This window comes from Bos taurus, chromosome 19, assembly GCF_002263795.3.
Source record: "Bos taurus isolate L1 Dominette 01449 registration number 42190680 breed Hereford chromosome 19, ARS-UCD2.0, whole genome shotgun sequence".
Lineage (NCBI taxonomy): Eukaryota > Metazoa > Chordata > Mammalia > Artiodactyla > Bovidae > Bos > Bos taurus.
Genome location: NC_037346.1, coordinates 25,113,073 through 25,133,184, shown reverse-complemented (window position 1 = coordinate 25,133,184; position 20,112 = coordinate 25,113,073). Strand labels below are relative to the sequence as shown.

At 49.3% G+C, this 20,112-nt stretch overlaps 1 pseudogene; it reads right to left on the bottom strand.

The window, feature by feature from the left end:
• Positions 1–1,881: 1,881 nt before the first annotated feature.
• Positions 1,882–19,979, bottom strand: LOC101906094 (proteasome maturation protein-like; annotated as a pseudogene).
• Positions 19,980–20,112: the final 133 nt, after the last annotated feature.

The following is a 20,112-nucleotide window of genomic DNA, read 5'->3' as shown; positions in this document are numbered from 1 at the left end:
TTCTACACTGAATTTCCTCACTGAGCTATCCTCATTCTATTACTCTTTATATCTTTGATAAATATTTAAATAAATAGGTCGCCTATGCCGTCTCTCCTTCGAATACCCTGAATCAGCGGGGGCTGGACCCCGGCAGGGCCCCTTACCCTAGGCTCACAGGTAGCCTTAGGCTTCAGCTTCTTGCTGCTAAGTCTCAGCTCCCCTCCAGGTGGCGCTCTTGGACAGGTTTTTATTAATATTATCGCCCTATGCAGGTCTTCCCTCTGCATAGAGGTGCCCTCTGCGATTGCGTGCTAAGTCGCTTCAGTCGTGTCTGACTCTTTACGACCCACTGGACTGCAGCCCACCAGTCTCCTCTGTCCATGGGATTCTCCAGGCAAGAATACTGGAATGGGTCGCCGTGCCTTCCTCCAGCTGCTCTCCCCATTCAGTTCAGTCGCTCAGTCGTGTCGGAATCTTTGCGACCCCATGGACTGCAGCACGCCAAGTTTCCCTGTCCATCACCAACTCCGGGAGCGTGCTCAAACTCCTATCCATCCAGTCGGTGATGCCATTTGGATCTCGTCCTCTGTCGTCCCCTTCTCCTCCGGGCTTCAATCTTTCCCAGCATCAGGGTCTTTCCCAATGAGTTAGTTCTTCGCAATAGGTGGTCAAAGTATTGGAGCTTCAGCTTCAGCAACAGTCCTTCCAATGAACATTCAGGACTGATTTCCTTTAGGATTTACTGGTTTGATCTTCTTGCTGTCCAAGGGACTCTCAAGAGTCTTCTCCAACACCACAGTTCAAAAGCATCAATCCTCTCCCATGGCTCACGTCTAATCCGCAGGAAAGTCTCACATCCTTTTCTCTCAGCAGATCTTAGGAGAGCCAGTTTCTAGTGCAGCAATCTTCCATCAAAATCAAAATCACCATCAAAATCAGTGGTGGCAGACAAGTTTGTCATGCATGTTATTCAAAAAATCTGATTCATTGGGGTAAAATTTACAGAAAGTAAAATTCACCAGTTTTACTATATATCATCATCTAGCAATCCCAGGGATGGCGGAGCCTGGTGGGCTGCCGTCTATGGGGTCGCACAGAGTCGGACACGACTCAAGCGACTTAGCAGCAGCAGCAGCAGCAGCAGCAGCAACACCATGAAGAGGATAAAGAACATTTCCGACGACTGAAAAGGTTCGTTGTGCCCTTTGCCTCAGCCCTTACTTCTGGCCCTTAGCAACTACCGGTCTGATTTCTATCCCTGGACGTTTGCCTCCACCAAAGGAATCATGTTTTGAGGATTTACAGATTATAAACGGAATCACACAAGTAATCACTCATACTTGGTTTCTTTCACTTAGCATAAAACCTGGGACAAGCACTTATGTTGTTGCCTGTATTGCTAGTTGTTTTTTTTTTATAGTTGAGCAGTTTCCATTGCATCCATATACTACAATTTATTTATTCATTGATGGAATTGGCTTGTTTTCAAATTTTTATCACTATGAATATAGCAGCTATAAACATTTGTGTACAAGTCTTTGTGTGGATACATGCTTTTGTTCCTGTTAATATCTAAGGTGGGATTTCTGGGTCTTATGATAAGTATACAGTTAACTTGATACATATATACACATATAAACATACTACCAAATTATTTTCCAGACTGACTGCACCATTTTGCATTCCCGACAGCAATGAATGAAAGTTCCAGTTGCTCTACTTTTTTGACAGCTCTTAGTATTGTCAGTTATTAAAATTTTATCCACTCTAGGGTATGTGTATGTGGGGTTTCCCCCATGTGTCAGTACTTTTAATGTTGCGCACATCAAATTATAGTAAATAGACAACTACTGTAAGTAAGATGCAGCTCCTCTGTTCTCATGAACAGCATACACTGTATCACAGGAAATCAAGTTTATATTCCATCATCAAGTGTAGTTCTCCCATTAGTTCCCTTTGTGACATGTCATTAAAAATATCTTCAAATCCAATGGCCTCATCATTATTCCTCAAATATCCACTGAAAGTTTTGAGCTTGGAAGAAATGGAAGGTGCAGAACCTGCTGCATTGCTTTGAATTCCATATGCAGTTTTAGTGGAGCAAATAGACCCCAGATGTTTCTCGGTGTGGAAAAATTCATTTTATCTTGGTTGAACTGGAAATTTTGTTCCTGGTAATTCAAGAGAATGACTAGGCAAAAGTTCATTTTTCACACAAGGGAAAAATGTTTTTTTTGAAGAAGGTCCGTTTACTGAAAGTTCAGTAACTGGAATATTGTCCTTTAGCTGAGATCCAAGTCCAGCTTGCTCTGCACACAGCCGCTCAGCACCTTTACTGTCAGCTGGCCCCACCACTCACTTCTATTCTGTGTGGTTTTAATTTGTATTTCCCTGAGGTCTAATATTGTTGAACATCATTTTATTTGCTTATTATCCACTCATGTATCTTCTTTGCTGACATGTCATTTTATTTGCTTATTATCCATTCATATATCTTCATTGCTTTAGTGTCTGGTCAAACCTTTTGTCCATGAAAAAAAAAGTAAGCTGTTTTTATTGAGCTTTAAGAATTCCTTGTACATTCTACACATAAGTCCTTTACTGGATAATGTGTTTTGCAAATATGACTTGCCTTTTCATTTTTCTTAATGACATCTTTTGTAGATCAGAATTTTTTATTTTTCACAAAATTCCATTTATCATTTTGCTTTTGTTTCCTATCTAAATAGTCCATGCCAAGGGAGTCACCCTTATTTCAGTAAGGGTAAATCCAATCCTTATTATTCTATCTTGGTTAGAAGTTGAATTTCTTCAGCAACATTTAAGATTTTCTTTTTATTATTGATATTAACAAATCTGATTGTGATCAGCCTTGGTGTGGTTTTGTTTCTTTGCTTGGGTTTTATTGAGATTCTATGCATTTATAGTCTAAGCTTTTACAGTCTCCATCTAATTTGGAAAACTTTAAACCACAATTTATTCAAATATTTTTTCTGTTTAATTTCGCCTCTTCTGGGATTCCAATTTGTAATTGGAATATATTACATTGCTTGATATTGTCCTACAGCCCACCATGACTCTGCTCACTTCTTTTTCAGTGTCTTTTCCTGTAATGTTTTATCTTGGGTAGCTTATAATTGCAATTTCTTCAAATGATCAAGGTCAAATGATCTTTTCTTCTGTAGTATCTCATCTGCTCTTAAGCCCATCGTGTATGTTTCATTTTGGATACTGTGTGTATTTAAACTTTAGAAGTTCCATTTTGGTCTCTTTTGTATATCTTATTTTTCTCCTTATCTGTCCAAATTTTCCTTGATTATAGTCTTAATACTTAAAATAATGGTTTTAAAGTCTTTAACTACTAATTCCATCATCTCTGTCATTTCTGGGTCTGTTCCTTTTTTGGTTGTTCTCCTAAGTATGTGTCCGATTTTTGTGTTTTGTTACATGTCCTGTGATTTTCTAAAGGCTGCTGCTGCTGCTGCTAAGTCACTTCAGACGTGTCCGACTCTGTGCAACCCCATAGAGGCAGCCCACCAGGCTCCAGGCAAGAACACTGGAGTGGGTTGCCATTTCCTTCTCCAATGCATGAAAGTTAAAGTGAAATCGCTCAGTTGTGTCCAACTCTTCAAGACCCCATGGACTGCAGCCTACCAGGCTCCTCTGTCCATGGGATTTGCCAGGCAAGAGTACTGGAGTGGGGTGTCATTGCCTTCTCCAATGGGTGCTAAATATGGTGAATTTTACGTTGTTGAGTTTTATGTGCTGTGTTGTATTGTATTCCTTGAAAAAGTGTTGGATTTTGTTCTGGCATGCAGTTAACTAACTTGTGACTCTGTTTATCTTTTGAGAGATTTTTTTATGCTTTGTTAGGACAGGCAGACTTTACAACGAATTAGCTCTGCCTCTAATGCATGATCTTTATTCCCTTCCTCACCAGCTTTACTGAGGTGTAATTGACAAATTAAACTGAAATATTAATGTGTTTAAAGGGTACATTATTTGATATACATGGACATTGTGAAAGGATTCTCCCAGTCAAGTTAATCAACATACCATCATCTCAAATAGGCTTCCCTTCTGGCTCATCTGGTGAAGAATCTGTCTGCAATGCAGGAGACCTGGGTTCAATCCCTGGGTTTGGAAGACCCCCCCGGAGAAGAGAAAGGCTACCCACTCCAGTATTCTGGCCTGGAGAATTCCATGGACTGTATAATCCATGGGATCGCAAAGAGTTGGACACGACTGAGCGACTTTTACTTTCACTTTCATCACCTCACATAATTATCTTTTAGGTGTGTATGTGAGAAAGCTTAAGATTTGCTAAGAGACTAAATATAGAAACTGTGTGATCTGCTATAGTCACCATGCTGTACATTGGATCCTCAAAACTTAACCATCTTACAGCTGAAAGTCTGTACCCTTTTACCAGCCTGTCCCCATTTCCCCCTCTCTCCAGCCACTAGCAACCACCATTCTATTCTGTGAAAGTGAAAGTCACTCAGTGTGTCCGACTCTCTGCCACCCCATGGACTGTAGCCTGCCAGGTTCCTCTGTCCATGGAATTCTCCAGGCCAGGATACTGGAATGGGTAGCCATGCCCTTCTCCAGGGATCCTCCCAACCCAGGAATCAAACCCAGGTCTCCTGCATTGCAGGCGGATTCTTTGTCAACTGAGCCACCAGGGAAGCCCATTCTTTTCTGAGTCTTCTTTTTTTTTTTTTCTTAACGCATAAGTGGTATCATACAGTACTTGTCTATCTCTGTCTGGCTTATTCCACTTAACATAATGCCCTTCAGGTTCATCCATGAATCTGTAAATGGCAGGATTTCCTTCTTTGTTAAGACTGAATAATATTTCATGGTGTGTGTGTGTGTGTGTGTACCTGTGTGTAATTTTCTTTATCCATTCATCTGTTAACAGAGACCTACTTTCTATATATCTCGGCTACCATGAATAATGCTGCAATGAATAGGAGTACAGTTATTTCTTAAAGATAGTGCTTTCATTTCTTTGCATATGAATCTCCCAGAAGTGAGATTGCTGGGTCATAGTGTAGTTCTATTTTTAATTTTTTAAAGGAACCTCCGTACTGTTTTCCATAGTGACTGTACCAGTTTACATTCCCACCAACAGAGTGCTAGGATTCACTTTTTTCAGCACCCTCACCAGCACTGGTTGTCTCAAGTCATTTTGATAACAGACATCCTAACAGGTGTGAGATGGTATCTTACTGTGGTTTTGACCTGCATTTCTCTAATAATTAGTGATCTCCAAAATCCCATGGACAGGGGAGCCTGGGGGGCTGCAGTTCATGCGGTCGCGAAGAGTCAGACATGACTGAGCAACTTCCCTTTCAATTTTCACTGTCATGCATTGGAGAAGGAAATGGCAACCCACTCCAGTGTTCTTGCCTAGAGAATCCCAGGGACCGGGGAGCCTGGTGGGCTGCCGTCTATGGGGTCGCATAGAGTCGGAAACGACTGAATTGACTTAGCATAGCATAGCATCTTTTCATGTTGCCCATTTGTATGTCTTCCTTGGAAAAAATTCTATTCAGGTCCTTTGCCCATTTTACAGTTGGGTTATTTGGGTTTTTTGCTACTGAGGTGTATACATCCCTTATCTTTTTCTGGATATTAACTCCTTATCAGATACATGGTTTGCAAATATTTTCTCCTACTCTATGGGTTGCCTTTCATTTTGTTGCAATACATGCATGACCCATCTAAAGATTCTACCCAATGCTTGGTGTATTAGGAGTTCTATCCATTTTGACAGGTGGAAACAGGGACTATTCCTACTCCTGTGTGAGCCTCAGAAACATTTGGCATGCTCCTGTATGGTGGTCCTTTCCCTCGCCTTGAGTAGTTTCTTGTTACACATGAGCACATCAGTTCTTAACAAAGTCCTCTGGGATCCCAGTCCCCTGGCCTTATAGAAGGCAAATGTGGAGCACTGGGGGAAATGGCAGGGATGGGAGGGGAAGTGGGGGCGGAGCAGAGACTAGGAAACCCTGTGGAAGATTGGAGGGACTGGGAGGATCGGTTCAGTTCAGTCTCTCAGTCGTGTCCGACTCTCTGCGACCCCACGGACTGCAGCAGGCCAGGCCTCCCTGTCCATCACCAGCTCCCAGAGCTTACTCAAACTCTTGTGCATCGAGCTGGTGATGCCATCCAACCATCTCATCCTCTGTTGTCCCCTTCTCCTCCCACCTTCAATCTTTCCCAGGATCTTTTCAAATGAGTCAGTTCTTCAAATCAGGTGGCCAAAGTATTGGAGTTTCAGCTTCAGCATCAGTCCTTCCAATGAATATTCAGGACTCATTTCCTTTAGGATTGACTGGTTGGATCTCCTTGCTGTCCAAGGGACTCTCAAGAGTTTTCTCCAACACCACAGTTCAAAAGCATCAGTTCTTCAGTCCTCAGTTTTCTTTATGGTCCAACTCTCACATCCAAACATGACTACTGGAAAAACCATAGCTTTGACTAGATGGACCTTTGTTGGCAAAGTAATGTCTCTACTTTTTAATATGCTGTCTAGGTTGCTCATAGCTTTTCCTCCAAAAAGCAAGTGTCTTTTAATTTCATGGCTGCAGTCACCATCTGCAGTGATTTTGGACCCCCCAAAAATAAAGTCTGTCACTGTTTCCACTGTTTCCCCATCTCTTTGCCATGAAGTGATGGGACCGGATGCCATGATCTTAGTTTTCTGAATGTTGAGTTTTAAACCAACTTGTTCACTCTCCTCTTTCACTTTCATCAAGAGGCTCTTTAGTTCTTTTTTGCTTTCTGCCATAAGGGTGGTGTCATCTGTGTATCTGAGGTTATTGATATTTCTCCTGGCAATCTTGACTCCAGTTTGTGCTTCATCCAGCCCAGCATTTTGTATGATGTACTCTGCAAATAAGTTAAATAAGCAGGGTGAGTGACAATATACAGCTTTTACGTACTCCTTTCCTGATTTGCAAGTCTGTTGTTCCACAGTTCGAACTGTTGCTTCTTGACCTGCATACAGGTTTCTCAGGAGGCAGGTAAACTGAGAGGATGGGTGGGCTAAGAAAGCCTGGAGGTCTGAGAAGAGATGGAGGTGCTGGGAGGAGTTTGCAGGAGGTGAGAGATAAGAGACATGGGAAAGGGGCATGGCCAGAGCTGGTCATCTTCACACATCACAGCCCTACCAACACCAGATCCCGCTGGACTCCCTCCATTACCACCTGCTGCGGCAGGCCCCAAGGTCTGGCTGGGTCTGTGCCATGACAGCTGCTGGGACCCACCCCTGGCTGGACTGGGAGCTCCCTGACTGCCAGGGTGGGCCCTGCCCCAACCCCATGGTCAGCAGGCTCTCATCCTGCTCGTGATGGGAAATGAAAGGTAACCTGGGGGATCTTGCCTTTCCTCCTCTCTGGGTCCAGAGGTCACTGAAGGTGGCAAGAAACGATGTGTGTGTTTTACTCATATCTGGTCAACTGACAATCTCCATGAAAAGGCCTCTGTATGTGTGTGTGTGTGTGTGTGTGATGTGTGCGCTCAGTTGTGTCTGACTCTTTGCAACCCCATGGACTGCAGTGTGCCAGGTTCCTCTGTCCATGGGATATCCCAGGGCAAGAATACTGGAGTGGGTTGCCATTTCCTCCTCCGAGGGGGGGATCTTCCCGACCCAGGGATCAAACCAGCACCTCTTGAGTCTCCTACATTGCAGGCTGATTCTTTACCACTGAACCACCTAGGAAGCCCCAAGGGCCCCTCTCAGTTCAGTTCAGTCACTCAGTTATGTCCAACTCTTTGCCACCCCATGGACTGCAGCACGTCAGGCCTCCCTGTCCATCACCAACTCCCGGAGTTTACTCAAACTCATGTCCATTGAGTCGGTGATGCCATCCAGCCATCTCATCCTCTGTTGTCCCCTACTCCTACCTTCAATCTTTCCCAGCACCAGGGTCTTTTCAAATGAGTCAGTTCTTCAAATCAGGTGGCCAAAGTGTTGGAGTTTCTGCTTCAGCATCAGTCCTTGCAATATTCATTCATTCATTCAGGATCAATTTCCTTTAGGATGAACTGGTTGGATCTCCTTGCAGTCCAAGGGACTCTCAAGAGTCTTCTCCAACACCACAGTTCTAAAGCATCAATGCTTCGGTGCTCAGCTAACTCTCATATCCAAACATGACTACTGGAAAAACCATAGCTTTGACTAGACGGACCTTTGTTGGCAAAGTAATGTCTCTGCTTTTTAATATGTTGTCTACCTAGACAACATACTTCCAAGGAGTAAGCGTCTTTTAATTTCATGACTGCAGTCACCATCTGCAGTGATTTTGGAGCCCCCAAAAATAAAGTCTGTCACTGTTTCCCTATCTATTTGCCATGAAGTGATGGGACCAGATGCCATGATCTTAGTTTTCTGAATGTTGAGTTTTAAACCAACTTTTTCACTCTCCTCTTTCATTTTCATCAAGAGGCTCTTTAGTTCTTCTTTGCTTTCTGCCATAAGGATGGTGTCACCGTGTATCTGAGGTTACTGACATTTCTCCTGGCAATCTTGATTCCAGCTTGTGCTTCATCTACCCCAGCGTTTCTCATGATGTACTCTGCAAATAAGTTAAATAAGCAGGGGCCTTGAGGGCCCCTCTAGGAAGTGGGAAATAATGGGAAATAACAGGAAATAAAAAAAGATGCACCTAGCCCCACACAAGGAACTAGACAATGAGTCTCCAACCAGACTGGACCAAAGCGGAGACCCAGAGGGACTCTGGGAAATGGGAGGAAGTTGGTGGGGCTCTGGGCCGGGGCTAAAACGACTGAGAGTCTGGGAGATGAGGTAGGGACTAGGTGAGCTATGAAGCAGAACTGGGGATGGTTTGGGGATTTGAGTTGCTAGAGAGAGACAGAAAGTGGAAGAAACCAGGGGGATGGGAGGGGCTGAGATTCCAAACGGGGGTGGGGGAATGTAGGAGGAAAGAGGTGAATTAGGAGAGCCCTGGAGAGGCCAGGAAGGCTGGAGGGGAGCGGGAGTCATTGGACCGATGTTAGGACCTGAGAGAACCAACAAGGACATTCGGGGACACAGAGGGGCTGGAGAATTGGGAAGAAAAGGGAGGTAACATGAAGACGTGTGAGGGATGGCCGCGGAGGGCTGGGGAGAAAGTGGGAGCCACGGAGCAACACGGGCAGGGCTGAGAGACGCTCCCTCACTCCGAGTTTAAAACCGCCCGCCGTGATTAATAGATTTCTTAACTTCTCCTTGTAGTTCTTCCAGTTTTGGCGTTCCCTGCTTCAGGGCTGAATTAGGTACACACCTAACTGTAATCCCCACCTCCACGCTGGCCCTGTTAAAATCCACCTTCCAAGTAGCAGTAAAGTAAACCCGGTCCTCCCCCTGCTTGAAACCTCCCAGAGCTCTCACACCTGCACCACTGCACTCGGAGCCACGCTTCACCTGGCCCCGCCCCTCATATGGCCCCGCCCCCTCGCCGCCCTCTTGGTCTGACTGCTCAAGCCTGAGCCCATCTCTGTGCTTCTCTCCAGCCTCACTGGCCTCTCAGCTCTTCAACACACCAGGCTGGATCCAGGCTCACGCTGTTTTGCTCGTGCTGCTCCTTCTGCCTGGAATGTTCTTTCCCACACAACTCTTAGCTACCGTCTTACTTTATAGGTCTCAACACGAATTTCACCTTCTTTGGACAGGCCTTCTCGACCTTCCTGGATAAAGTAACCCCACCACACCACAGTCACTGAACCGCAAGGCCTGAGTGTATCTTCTGACGCCACTATTGCCCCACCAGCTTTCCTGTTTCTTTTGTTCTTGCTTGGGAAGGATGTTTTTTTTCCCCTCCTTCCTATGTCAGCAATTCCATGTCATAGTTGCTTCTTTGTACTCATGCTCATTCACTCAGTCGTGTCTGTCTCTTTGCAACCCTTTGGACTGTAGCCTGCCAGGCTCTTCTGTCCATGGGATTTTTCATGCAAGCATATTAGAGTGGGTTGCCATATCCTCCTCCAGGGGATCTTCCTGACCCAGGGATTGAACCCCCATCTCCTGTACCTCCTGCATTGCAGGTGGATTCTTTACCCTCTGAGACTTTGGGGAAGCCACAGTTGTTTCTTAGGTGTGTTCATGGAAGACGATTGGATTTTGTTAATAGAATAAGATTGGATTTTATCCATTCTGAAAGTCTTGGTTTTCTTAACAGGTAATTTAAAGCCATTTAAATGTACTGTGATGGATATATCTGGACTTATTTTTATATCTTATTTTGTATTTTCTACTTATCATGCTTTTTTCCTTATTTTAGTTTTTATTTCCATTTGTTATACATGCACATAAAGAATGAGCTAGTTCCCTTTGAGGTTTGTTTAGAAAAAGATCTATATGTTGTTCCTTTTTTTCTGTTTCCTCTTCTCCGTGGACAATCACTTTCTTACTTACTCTGAAGCTGATTTTTAAAATATTTACTCCCGTATTTCTAAATGACATGTTTTTGTTACTACTGATTATCAAACTATCTTGCAGCTCAGACCTGTTCTTCTTATTTTGCTCTGCCATATGATGGAATATCATTCAGCCCTAAAAAGGAGCGAAGGACCACAATGCATGTTGCATGGAGGAACCTTGGAAACATGCCAATGGAAGAAACCAGTCACATAAGAGCACATGTTGTATCATTCCGTGTATGGGACAGAAAAACGTAAATGAACTTTTTGCCCAACCCAATATGTTAATGGTGAAGGACAGGGAAGCCTGGCATGCTTCAGTCCATGGGGTCGCAAAGAGTCGGACATGACTGAGCAATTGAAAAACAACGACAAATATATTAAATGTACAGAATGGAAAAATTCATACAGACAGAAAGTAGATTAGTGATGAAATTGGGGAATGGCTGCTAATGGGTGTAGGATTTCTGCTTGAAGTGATGAAATGTTCTGGAATTAGTGGTGGTGGTTGCACACCATTGTGATGTATTAAAACCACTGATTTTACATCTGCAGAATGTATTTAATGGATATAAACCTTTTCTCAATTTAAAAACACCATCTGCATCTCTATGATCCTTCTGAAGAAGACAAGAAACTTAGCGTCTTAGAATCCTCTTAAAAGCAAAGCTTGTGATAAGGACTCTTGTTTTAGAAGGTCAGTCTGGGAAATCCTGGGAGGAAACTGGAAGGAGACACCAGGGAGAGTGAGGGATGGAGACCAAACCGCGATGGGTGTGATGCAGAGGTCTCTGCTGTGGGCAGTTCGGGCTCAGTTCCAGGGGGACCTTCTGAGGTTATCTGGAGATTCTCAAAAACCCAAGGCCATATGCTAGTGGCCTCAGCTTGGTCTGGGTCTGGCTGGGCTCCACACCAGGGTTTTCTCAGAAGTGTCCACTTGCAGGCCCTCAACCTCATGAGGATGACACATTTCTAGGACAATCCCTTTGAGCCTAGTGGCTCTGCTGCAGGCCGAACCACAGGCATGTCACTTCGGTTTTTGCTGCCACCTTGAAGGATGGACAGGGCTGCACCGCTTTATCATCACAACTGGCAACCCAGGTCCTGACACCAGCCAGGCTGAGGTCCCAGCCTGGCTTAGCATTTACACCGTGGCCCACACCCTCCACCTTCAGCCCTGCTCTCTTCCCAGCCCCTGGGAACAGCCTCAACCCCTTCTCTCCCTGCAGGCTCCTGTCTTCTTTCTTTTATGGAGTAGGTCTCCATTTCTTGTCTACAAACATGTCCTCATGTCTACTTGTTTGGAGCAGAGGGAGATGGTTTCAACTGTCTTTAACCAGAAGCGAAATGATTTCTCCACGTGTGATCCTGTTAATGACATGTGGTTCCACTAGCAGATCTGGCGAAATGCACACGCCCAGAGCTGTATGTTCTTCCTAGACTTGAATCACAACTTCTCACATCAGGCTTGTTTGGACCTGCTGGTGACCAGGGTCTGGCTCAACCCAGGGGAACAGGATAAAGGTGAAAGCAACTTGTAATTTTTATTGAGAGTCAAGTGTGAAGCATGCAATCATGCATATTTATTAATTTTATTTAACTAATAGATAGATAAATAGAGTGCTTACTATGAGCCAGATATAAGGTCTTTGTTTTTAAGGACCTTGCAAATATGAATAAATTTAATGCATATTAACAATTCCGCCTGGAGTAGGAAATGGCAACCCACTCCAATATTCTTACCTGGAAAAGCCCATAGACAGAGAAGCCTGATGGACTACAGTCCATAGGGTCGCAAAGAGTTGGATAGGACTGAGTGACTGAGCATAACAATTCTAGGGGGGCTGCCCTGGTGGCTCAGTGGTAACAAATCTACCTGCAATGCAGGAGATGCAGGTTTGATCCTAAGTCAGATGTTCCATGGGAAATCCCTTACGGGAGCCTGGCGGGCTACAGTCCATAGGGTCACAATGAGCCGGACATGACCCAAGTGACTTCGCACACATGCACAACAATTCTAGGATACAGATACCGTATTATTATTATTAAAATCCTCAGTTAGAGATAAGGAAACTGAGGTCCAAAGATTAGTGAGCCATGACATTATTGAGACGCAAAGTCCTAAGCTCTGAGCCACTCCCCTATGTGTGTATGTGCGTGTGTGTGTGTGTGACCTGTGACTCCAGTTTGCACATGGGAGTGGGGGCCATGAAGTCAAACTCTGGCTGTGGTGTGACTTTCCACAGCTAGGAGTGGAATGAGGAAGAAGGCCAGAGGAGTGGCAGACTCAGGGATCTGGCCCACTGACATGGGCCTCCTGCCGCAGAGCAGCTCTGCCCACTTCCTGTCTGTCTGCTCACGTGGCGGTGGGGCTGAGCTCGGGCTGGCTCAGACGCAGCAGCTGAGGGTACCAGTGAGGCCTGGCTGCAGCAGGGGCACTGGGTTCTGTCCTCTCTCATCCTCTGCCAGCCCAGACCCAGCGGCAGGAAAAACCTATTTACTGCAGACTGAAGGGCTAACACACCACTCCATAGTCATTCTTCATGTCCAGGGAGACAGAGATGGAAAAAGAGACAGGAATTAGGACTGAAGGAAGAACAAAATATACAGAGAGGGACTTCCCTGGTGGTCCAGTGGCTAAGACTGTGCTCCCAGTGCAGGGGGCTCGGGTTTGATCCCCGGTCAGGGAACCAAATCCCATATGCTGCAACTGAGACCCAGCACAGCCAAATAAATAAATATTTTTTAAAATACAGAGAAACAGAGAATCATGATAGTCTAGACAGAAAGGTACAGAAACAGACACAGATGCTGGGACACAGACCATACACCTGGAGTGTGTCTGAGATGGAAGTTGCTGAAGAATGGGATGGGGGTGAGTCAGAACTGATGGGGGGACAGTGCAGGGAGCCACTAAGGCCCTGAGGGGCTTGGTGTCCTTGGAGAGTCTGGACAAGGGCCTAAGCCAGGGGTTCCCATCCTACTAATGTGGCCCTTCATCTGAGGACGGGCCTGCAGCTGGAGTCGGTGTGTGAAAGTGTATCCAGCCCCCTTCCTGGGCTGTTGGCCTGGTGTTCCGGAGCTGGGGACAGGTGCCCTACCTCTCCATACCCTCCTCCTGAATAGCACCAGCCAGTCCCCTCCACGCTGGGCCAGTGTCAGGTTCCAGGCTGCTCCCTGGGGGAACTTTGATCTGGAAAGAATGAGAGTGACCGAGCTGGCTGCAGCCCAGGGCGGCACAGCATCCCTGAAACCTAGCCTGGGCTGCCCCTGCCACCTTCCTGCCCACTGGCACACCGGGCAGTCCCTCCAGGGCTCAGGAGACACAGACGGGGTCTTTCCTGCTTTCCTTCCCCCCTGGTTCTCTCCATCTCCATTCACTGTTCAATCACTAGTTCCTGCACTCATTCATCCAGTGCCTGGGGCTGGGCGATGGATGGAGTTGAGGGCTGAGCGACTCTGGGCTCTGCCCTCTCGGGAGCTCCAAACTGAGATCACTGCTCCAGAGAAGCACAAATCCCGCATTAGAGCAGGGAACCAGGGCAGAAGTGGAGCACGCAGTGGACACAGTGGGGCAGAGAGTGGAAGCCAGGCAGGCTGACAGTCTTCACCAAGGATGACTTCTCAGAGAAGGTGGCATTTAAACCAGGCTCTGGACTTCCTTGGTGGTCCAGTGGTTAAGACTCCACACTTCCCATGTAGGGGGCATGGGTTTGATCCCTGGTCAGGGAACTAAGATTCCACATGCCAGGCTGCATGGCCAAAAAAAATAAAACAACCTTCCCCAAAAACTGGGCTCTGAAGATCTGAAAAAGGAGCAGGAGAGTGTCAGACAGGATGGCAAGTGGAAAGGATGCTTTGGGCAGGGCGACCAGAGCAGCCACAATGGCAGAAATATGCGAGTTTGTGCCTCGGCAGCCTCAGTTATTCACCTGTTGCTGGAGCAGATCCAAGGGTCAGGGGGACAGTTTTGTTAGAGAAAGGAGACTCTGGGGGCTTGCAAGGAAAGTGGCCGCCTGGTGGGTCCGGATGCTGGCTTCGGCTCTCCAGGCCTTCCTAAGGAAGGTCTCGTGCCCTCGGAGACCTCCCATGCCTACCCCAGCCCCAAGGAGCCTCAAGAATGCTTCTGAGGGAGCCTGGCTTGTCTACAGACCGGAAGAGGCTCCAGAGAGCTCCTTGCCTAGACCCTAGTCCAGCCCCTTGCCTCGGCGGGCCTCCCCACCCCCACCGCTCGCTCTGAGTGACAAGGCCTTTTGCTGGGCTGAAAGCGGACACTCCCCAGCCTCCGGGGCCCCTGGGGAAGGCCCAGGAGCTCTCCAGCCCTGCAGCTCTGGCTCTTCAAGTCCTGGAGGCCATTGAGCCAGGACCTATAAATAGCCTGGGGAGGGGGAGGGGAGGCAGACCAGGCAGGGCTAGAGGGGACAGGCTCTGGGTAGGATGTTGTGGAGGGGTGGGGAGAAGGAGAAGTCCAGAGTTCGAGGCCAGTTCTGTCCCTGACCAGGACTGCTCACTCCTCCGGGTCTCGGGGTTCCCCTGGGCAGGGGGTGGCCAGGCTGATGGAGCAGACAGACAGGGACTGCTGTTCTAAAAGAACGGGAGACCCCTCCTCCTTCCTGGGTGGTTTTCAGAGGCAAAAGTGTCAGGATATTAGCTGTGAGGGCCCCAGGCTGGGCCAGTCCTGCCACAGAGACCACGTCCCCAGTCCCCAGCGGCCCGGGACAAGCTCTGGTGGGGTGCTGACACTTCCAGGACCTCAGTTTCTCCTCTTGGCATGGCAGCCCCCAGAGTGGTGGGGGGTGGGGAAGGCGCTGGGTCAGCCGGAGACCTCTCCAGGCCATGGGGCCAGAGCTTAGGGGTTGGGACCTGCCGGGGAGGCTCCTGGAAGTGGAAAATGTGAGCCCCATAGCCTTATCTGGGCTGGAAGCAGCTGTCTCCATTCCACACCCTCCGCAGCCCCTGCCTTGGCTGGGAGGAGCAGGCAGCCCCTCCACGCGGGGATGGTTGCTGTTTGTTCTCTGGGCAGCCGGTCTCTCAGCAGAGGCTCGTGGGAAATTCCTCCTCCGCTGGGACCAAAAGGGCCCAGTGCTGGTCTAGGGGGACAGGAAGCTCCACTCTCTTACCCTCTCCCCAGGTCAGGGCCACCCTTAGAATTGTATGTGTGAGTCTCTGCAGAGCACTCAGGATCTGTACCTTCTAGAGACACACTTCCAGGTTTGGTAAAAGAGCGGAAAATATGGCACGTGATGTGTGATCAAACTCACACAACGAGACACACACAAATATCTGATATACGTAAGCATGTGTAGACAATACACACACAGGCATGCGCACGTCCTGTGTTGACACAGATACTGCAGGCATGCATCCATATGTGTCTAGAAACACATTCACCATTTATGAGCAAAGGCATAAAAATCCCCCTTCCAACCACAAGGGCTTGAACATGTGCCCATATATGTACATATGTGTACAGCTGTGTGTGCAAGTACTATAGACTCTGTACCTCCCACATCTTCCCTCTACACCAACACACGTACACAGGTATACGCAGCATGATATATGCAGAGGCGTGTCCCCAGATACACCGGAGAAAGAGGAACATCCCAAAATACACGTGTGTCCGGCAGTGTGTCCCTGGGATGGAGTTTAAAGGAGGGTTTGGTAGAGGGAGTTGGAGTGACCCAGGGGGCAGGATTCTCTTCTGTCCTCCCTACCGGGGGCCTCAGGGCTCCAGGTTCTGCCCCAGTGGCTCCGCTTCAGGCAGGCAGAGCCATGGGGCAGAGCCCAGAGCCGCTGGTGCCCTTCTCTGAGGTCCTAGTTAGAGATGAGGCCTAGGAGCTCCGAGCCTGGCCCACCCCAGGCTCCTGTGCAGCTTCCATCATGCCCCTGCCTCCCTGCTTAGCACCCCTTTTGGCTCCTGAACCTAGCAACCTGGCAGGAAAAGATAAACGCAAGTCCTGCGTCCACACCCCTGTGGATCTCATAACAAGGCAATGGTTTCCAGGGCAGAGGCTGGATTTCAAGATTCGAGGGGGAGGAGCCGGGGATGGTATGTTTGCCAGGAGGGTCCAGTCCTGGAGTGTATTTCTCCATTGAGTCCCTATTAGTCTGCTCCCCGTTGGTGCCTGCAGCTGAGGACCCTGAGGTGTGGGGTGTGGCTCCCTTTCCACACCTTCCCCAGTTACAAAGCTGGACTGCTGGGCCTGTTAGCCATCACAGCGACCTGAAGGCTTCATAGAGGGCCTGGCAGGGCTGACTGGGGCCTGCCTGGCAGATCACAGGTCTGGCCTGACCCATGATCTTCTGACCTGAGCATTCCTGGCAGAGGGGCTTGAAGGGCTGAGGTGACCAGTGAGGCCAGCAGCTGTCTGTCTCAGTGCAAAGGCTGATGTGATCTTGGAGTCAGCCCCCGTGTGGCACCTGTGAGCCCCATGGTTTACCACGCCTTCTAACGCATCCTCTCTGTGACCCAGCTCATGGGGTCCGTCCATGTGCTCATTCTATTTGTTCCACTCCCTCTCCAATGAGTCCCCTTTCCCTGGCATTCACTCCCACTTTTTCATGGAGCATTTTCTAAAGCCAGCTGCCTCTTCAGCTGTAGAGATAGATGAACAGCTGAGACAGACAGCTCTCTGCTCTCCGAGGATGGGCTCCAACACATGTACACAAGTGTGTGAGGGCCCCACGCCCATGCACAGGGACCCAGGTGCAGAGGGTGAGGGCCAGTCCCAGGCAGGTGGGCCCAGGACTGCAGAGGACTGCCCCACCCCTTAAGCGCTGAACCTCAGGAGTCTGGGGAGTGGGTGGGACCTTCAGGACAAGAGCTGGAGGCAGGTGGGTATAAGGAGAGGGACTGGGCTGGAGGTGGAGGAGTGGGAGTCACCAGTGCAGGTGTGGGGGTGGATGACACCATGCAGAAAGGGTCTGTGAATAAAAGGGGGACCTTCCCAGCTCAGAGCCCTGGGGACCATGGTTAAGGGATGAGTGAAAACAGAGTCACTCAGGAAGGTCACTGGGGAGAAGAAGGGGAGTCAAGAGGGTTGGGAGGAGGGGTGGTCCTCAGGGGCTCCTGCTGGAGGGCCACAGGGATGGTTCTGGAGACCTCAAAGCACAATTCCAGGGGATTGGAGCCTCTGGGTGATCTGGGAGCAGGGGGAGCTGCCCAGAATTGGCTGGATTTGACGGTTGCCCCCAAGGGGCCCTGGGACCACAGCCAAGACCCTGGGTTCCAGCCCTGTCTCTGCATATCTTGCTCTGTGACCTGGAGCCTGTCCCTGTCCCTCCCCGGGCCTCACTTCCCCCACCTCAGGTCCCTGACTTTGGGGTTTGGGCTTGGCTGGGATTCGATTTCATGAGGTGATTGGCAGGGGGTACAGGAAGGCTTGTCCCACATCCTGCCCCCAGCCCAGCACCAGAGCAGACTAAGGAGCCAGGAAGCAAGGTCGGAGCCAGGGGAGGGAGAACTGGGAGGGCAAGTGCCAGAGCCCCTGGGACTCAGTGGGAGGTCGGCCTCGCTAGCCCGCTGACATCAGGGCTGGTGAATGTGCAGGGAGTTCAGCAGGGTCCGTCACCCTCACCTCCCCCACAGTCTGGTACCGGGCAGGAGCTGAGCCCCGGGAGGGAGGGAGGAGGGGCCTTGAGGGGGCGGCCAGGAGGAGCCCCTGGGGCCTGGGGTGAGCAGCAGCCTCCCCCAAACTGGCAAGGAGCCAGCTCTTGGATGGCACTGGTCTTCAGTGCCTCCCTCCCCGCTCCAGAATCACCCCCTCCTCCCTCTCTCCCTCCCTCCTCCCCAGATGCTCTGCCCCTCTTCCTCCCCTCCTGATTCATCTCTCCTCTCCTTGGCTGATCTCCAGCTATTGACTCAGTGGTCTGACTGCCGAGGGAGAGGAACCAAGGGGGATGGTCTGATTCTCATACTGTCTGCCCAGAACCCACCGTGAGCCCCATCTCTGCCCTTGGCAGATAGAGCCCTCCCCAGGCCCCGAGCAGCCCCTCCCAGATGTTGTCATGGTGGATCCGGACAGACCATATAACCCACCTAAGGTGGGAGAGCGAGGCTGGATCCTGGGCAGCCAGTCTCTAGAATCTTATCTATGCCCCATTAGTCCCACCCTAGAGACCTGGCCAGCCTTCCTTTTCCTGGATGCTGCGAGAGAAGGCTGGACCCCCACCCACCCCCACACTCATTTATGCTGTCTATCCAGGCACAGACTCTGCTGCACATCAGCTATAGGACTGGGGACCCAGCTGTCCAGCCCCTCCCAGACTTTCCTGCGTGGTCCTTCCTCGGGTCCTGCAAAGGAAGAGGCTGGGCTTTTCTGGCTGAGACTGGGGTCCCTGCACTCCAGGCTCTGTGCTCAGATCCAGAGGGGCTCTGAGTGCTACTAGAGACAAGCTGTAGCGGTTGCCTCTCTCCTAGTGTCTATCAAAGATTCTACCCGGAGAAGAATGCAGGGAGTAATTTGGCTTACCCTGTCCCACACAGCTACTTGGAACACACACATATACACACCATGCATGCCTTTTGGCACTTGACTTTCTCATGAAATAATTGCTGGAAGGCTCCTTGGATTAGGTAACCCAGCGTTTCTTCCTGTCCCCATGGTGGGGGGCAGGGGGAGTCAGCATTTAGTATCTGTTGGGCTGATCCAGCTCCTTTGGGGCAGAGCAGGCCAGTCCAGGATGTCTGTGGCCGCCAACATCTTGGGAAGTGTGATGGGAACAAGCCTTACAGACCTCTCATTCTTAGGCACCGGGGTTAGGCCAAGAAGGAGAAGGCTAATCAGGAAAGATCTTTTTCTGCACAAAGAAGAATGGGATGTTCCCATTTTTATTTCAACCTAATTTTACCATATACATGAGAACATACAGCATCTTTCAGCATCATTCTGAAGCAACAGCTGTTTTTACTCCTTGCTTTCTGGAGGAAAGAAGGAAGGAATATCTGAGTTCAGGCATGAAAGGAGTGTTGAGAGGGTGTCGAGTTGGGAGCCCTGGGATGTGGATAGAAGCCGGGGACTGAGGCTCTGATGGAGGGAGGGGGGTTCTTAGTCCTAGGGTCGCTGATCCTAGGATTTGGAGATTCAGCCCTAAGCACACCCTCTCCTTTCTATCTGACCTCAGCCACTCATGGATCCCCTAGCAGGGGCCTCTCTGTGAACCCCCAGGCCCTGTGACCATTGGCAGTAAGGATAAAAAGATCTTACTATCCAGAGTGGGTTTCGAGGGGAGAAGGCACAATTGTAGAGTCAGGGAGGGACCTCACCACCTGTCTCCTTCTTCCTTAGGTCTTATAACAGGTGCAAGAAATTCCAGACAAAGAATCCATAGGTGAGTATGTGCTTGTAAGGGCCGTGTGCTTGGCGTGGAGGGACAGTGACAGGCCCAGGGTGAGGGTCAGGGGTCTGGAAATTATTGCTGAGGCTTTCAGGTCTCTCTGAGCAGAGTGTGGGCGTGTGTGTGTGTGTGTGTGTGTGTGTGTGTGTGGCTCGGGGAGTGGGGTCGGGTGGGGATGTCTCCACTCCCAGTAGGACTTGCCACCGAGGACCTCCCTCACCTCGAGGCATCCAGCGGGACACCGGGGCGGGGGCGGTCTCCGGAGCCGCTGACCACGCCCCTGAGGGCCCGCCCTCGCGTGGCGCCCAGTCCCGGGGCTCACTGGGCCCGCCCCGCCTTCCGCCCGCCCCTCCCACCGCCCCT